The sequence below is a fragment of the Octodon degus genome, unplaced genomic scaffold (genome assembly GCF_000260255.1).
Source record: "Octodon degus isolate 3935 unplaced genomic scaffold, OctDeg1.0 scaffold00133, whole genome shotgun sequence".
In the NCBI taxonomy this organism is placed as follows: Eukaryota; Metazoa; Chordata; class Mammalia; order Rodentia; family Octodontidae; genus Octodon; species Octodon degus.
In genome coordinates, this window is record NW_004524709.1 from 2,746,650 (window position 1) to 2,751,311 (window position 4,662).

Below are 4,662 nucleotides of genomic sequence, written 5' to 3' on the forward strand. Positions count from 1 at the left end.
CTGGCTGGCATGTGGTGCTGGGGATCGAACCACGGTCCCTGTGCTTTGCCAAGCTTGTTTCAAGTAGGTGCTTTAGACCACTGAGCCATCTCTCCAGCCCCGAGGACTTACTTTTAGAGATGACAGATTTTTAAAGCAAGTAGGCAGCCTGCATTGGAAGAGTCTATAGCAAGCAGGTATTGGAAAAAGGTGTCCGGTTTCCTTAATGGGATGTTTATTTTAGTCCTCAGATGCACTGCCTTCAAACAGTGATGGCCAGGGGAAGCATTTGGAAGCCATTCCTGAAGTTTCTGTCATTCTTGAGCATCAATATCATCCTTAGTAGGCCCCCTCCCTCTTTTCCTAGTAGCAGACAGGTGAACCTAACCTAGAATGGCACATTTTTAAAGAGTGTTTACAGTGCGCAATTTCAAACATATGGAAAAGTTGAGACAAAGTGTGACAAGCTGCCAGGTGCTCATTACTCTGGTTTAACAATAATTCAGGACCATTCTTGCCTTGCTAACCTCCTCCACCCATCCCATCCCACACCCTAGGCTACTTGGAAGTGAATTCTGGACCATTTTTCTATTTTATTTTGCTTTTACAAGAGGGTACTCATATATGACTATTCCTCAAGTAAATCTCAAGAATAAATAAGTCTCAAGAAAAGCAAAAAAAAAAAAAAAAAAAAAAAAAAGACCAAGTCTGAGTCTATCACAGAACACAGAACCCCAAAGGGCTACATTTGTTGACCACCATTGAGATGGCCAGTTGTGGCATTACAGCAATACCTTGCCTCACAAGCGCTTCTGTTGGTGAACAGTCTGTTTCACCAACAGAAGTGTTAAGCAGTACTTTGATTCTGTTTGTGAACTTTGCTTTGGGTAATGAACATAACTTCAGCCATCTTTGCCAGCATCATAGGACAAATTAAATTCATGAACTGAGGTACAGCATTTGGGTTTGGTTTTGTTCTGTTATTTTGAGACCATATCTCACTATGTAGTTTAGGCTGGCTTTGAACTCACTATGTAGCTCTCTGTCTGGCCTCAAACTCAGAGCAATTGTCCTGCCTCCGCCTCTCAAGTGCTGGGATTACAGGTGTGTGCCACTATGCCTGGATAATATTATTTTGAGAGCAAGTTTGGACAAAGATCTGGGGGTTTCCCACTAGAGTGGCCCAAATACATTTTTTGTGTGTAAGTCAGAGATGACAGGGAAATAGATATTTTGGGATTGTGGGGTGTTGCAATACCATGGTATCTGGTGCTTGGATTATTATACTGAGTTTTTGGAAGTGTAGATGAGGACAAGTTATAATTATATTTGAATTTCAGTTCAGTATCATGAAAAGACATGATAAACTATTTGTAATTTTTAAAATTTTATTAGTACATGTTTGCAATTCATGCAGCTTACAATCATCCTGGGGAGTGGTCATCTACTGCAGCTTTATTTTCACCCCTTTCCCCTTTCCTCCCCTCCCACCTCCAATCCTCACATTTCATTCTTCATTCTTGTTCCTATTGTTTGTCTTAGCTCATGTTATGGCCTGTGTTTACATTAATTGAGGATGTTAGGGTCCTGTACGTGGCACATCTTCGTCCTTAGTTCCCCTTCCTCTCCTCTCCACCCCTCATGCTTTTCCCTTTGGACCACTTCCCTATGGCATGAGATCTACGTCCTAGTTGCCTTTTATTGATCCTTTATTATTGTTTTTGTTTATATTTGCCTCACTCAAATGAGAGATGCCATATGGTATTTAAGCTTGTCAGTGTGGTTTATTTCATTCATTATTATATTTTTTAGGTATCCATTCTAGAAAATGTCTCAAATCTGTCATTGTTTTAGCAGAATAGTATTTCATTTTCTATGGATACTTTATCCAATCATCTGTTGACGGGTATACATACAGTCTGTTTCCAGGATGTAGCTGCTACAAACATTCTTATGCATGTCTCACTGCAATATGATGCCTTTAGCTCTCTGAGGAAGAAATCTAGAGGGGGATTGCTGGGTTGTATGAATTTCTAATTTCAGATCTTTGAGAAATCTTCATACTGATTTCCACAGTGGTTGTATCAGATTACAATCCCACCAACAATGAAGAGGGGTTCTGTTACGGTTTGTGTCTAGTTGTCCCCTCAAAGCCTCACACAGTCATGGGGCAGACTTCTAGAGTTTGTGACTAATTCATGATCCACCCGGATTATGAGTGTGAGTGCTGCTGGGATTATGGGTGTGAGTACTATACCCAGCCTGGGGCAGACAGCCTGAATGCCACTTAAGGGAGACAGACTTGCTCTCTGTAGCTATTGTCGCTGCGACTGCTCCCATTGGCTTTTGCTCTTTGCTGCTGCCATGAACTGCTGCCCTCTGCCTTGGAGCCAGTGAGTATCGACTGAAACCTCCCGTAACTGTGAGCTAAATAAACCTTTTCTTCCTTCATTTTGGGTGTCAGGTACTTGTCTCAGCAATGGGAGAAGAATAACTGAGACAGGTTCGTCTTTCACTACAGCCTCGCAGTTTGTGTTATCATTTGATTTCTTAATGATTGCCATTCTTTCTGAAGTACAATGGAATCTCAGCAGTGTTGTAACTTGCATTTATCTAATGGTCAGAGACATTAAACATTCTTTTTCAAACATTTTGTTGATCATTTGTATTTTTTCCTCTATGCAGTGTCTGTTCATTTTTCTTGCCCGTTGCTTGACTGGATCTTTAATTTGAGGTGGTTCAGTCTTCCGAGTTCTTTGTATGTGTTACATATTAGTCCTCTGTCTGAGGAGTAGCTGGCAAAATTTTTTCCCATTCTATAGGTTGTCCCTTGATTCTTCTGTTTGATTCTCTTGTACAGAAGGTTTTTAGTCTAATATAATCCCATTTGTTGATTCGCACTTTTATATCTTGTGCTTCTAAAGTTCTGTTTAGGAAGTCCTTTCCCACACACATATCTTCAAATGCTTTACCTATTTTATCTCTCTGGAGGCTTAGTATTTCTGTTGTAATGTTTAGATCTTTGATCTACTTTTTATTTTAATTTAGTATACGGTGAGAGATAAAGGTCCAGTTTCAGTCCTACACGCAGATAACACCACTTTCCTAACACCACTGTTAAATAGGCTATCTCTTTACCAACATATGCTTTTGATCCCTTTGTCAAAGATCAAATAGCTGAGGTGTCTGGAAGAGTTTCTGGATTCTCAATTCTGTTCCATTGATCCATATATCTGTTTTGGTTCCAGTATTATGCTGTTTTTATTACTCTTGCTTTGTAATATAGCTTGAAGTCAGGTATTGCTCTGCTTCCTGTTTTGCTCTTGTTGCCCAAAACTGCTTTTGCTATTCTGGGTCTCTTTTAGTTCCATATGAATTTTTAAACTATTTTCTTTCTAGATCTATAAAGCATGTTGTTGGTATTTTGATTGGGACTGCATTGAATTTGTATAACAGTTTTGGGAGTATAACCATTTTGACAATATTAATTCTGCCTATCTAAGAGCAGGGAGCATCTTTCCATTTTTCTGAAGTCCTCTTCAATTTCTTTTTCAGAGTACTCAAACTTCCTGTGTAGAGTTCTTTCATTTCCTTGGTTAGGTTAATTCCTAGGTATTTCATTTTACTTGACACTATTAAGAATGGCATTATTCATTTTCATAATTCCCTCCTCTTCCCATTAATTATTGATATACACAGATACTGATTTTTTTGTATGTTGATCTTCTATTCTACTACATTGCTCAAGTCTGTTATTAATTCTAAGAGGTTTTGGTGGAGTTATTTGGGTCTTCTAAATATTGTATCTTGTCAACTACAAGTAATACTAATCTGAGTTCATCCTTTCTCATATGTCTCCCTTTTATTTCTTTCTCTTCCGTAATTGCTCTGGCTGATATTTAAAGCACTATGCTGAATAGAAGAGGTGGTAGTGGACATCCTTGCTTTATTCCTGACTTTAGGGGCAGTGCTTTTAGGTTTTTACCATTTAGCATGATGTTGGCTATTGGCTTGTTACAAATAGTCTGTATCATACTGAGGTGTGGTCTTTCTGTACCTGTTTTCTTCAGGGTTTTTATCATGAAGGATGTTGGATTTTGTCAAAAGCCTTTCTGTATTTATTGATATGATCATATAGTTTTTGGCCTTGCTTCTGATTATGTAATATAATATAGTTATTGACTAAATACGTGTTGGAACATTTTTGCCTCTGTGGGATGAAACCTACTTGATCATGATGTATGATCTTTTTTATAATATGTTGCATTCTATTTGCTTTTTTTTTGTTAAGAATTTTTGTGTTTGTGTTCATTAAGGAGATTAGCCCATAATTTTCTTTTTTAGTTAGGTCATTATCCAGTTTTAGGATCAGGAAGATAATGGCTTCCATGAATGAGTTTGGTAGGATTCCATCTTCTCCATGTATTTAAAGAGTTTAAGGGGTATTGGTAATGTAACATCCTTAATGTTTTTGTAGAATTCGGTAGTGAGTCAATCAGATCTTAGGCTTTGTTTTTAATTTGTAAAGTTTTTATTAATGTGTCAATTTCATTGCTTGTTATTGGATTGTGAAGTTATTTATGTCTTCTTGAGTTAGTTTTGGTAGTTTATATCTAGGAATCTGTCCATGTCTTCAAACTTTGCTAATTTATTGGAACATGATTTTCCAAAGTAGTTACTGTC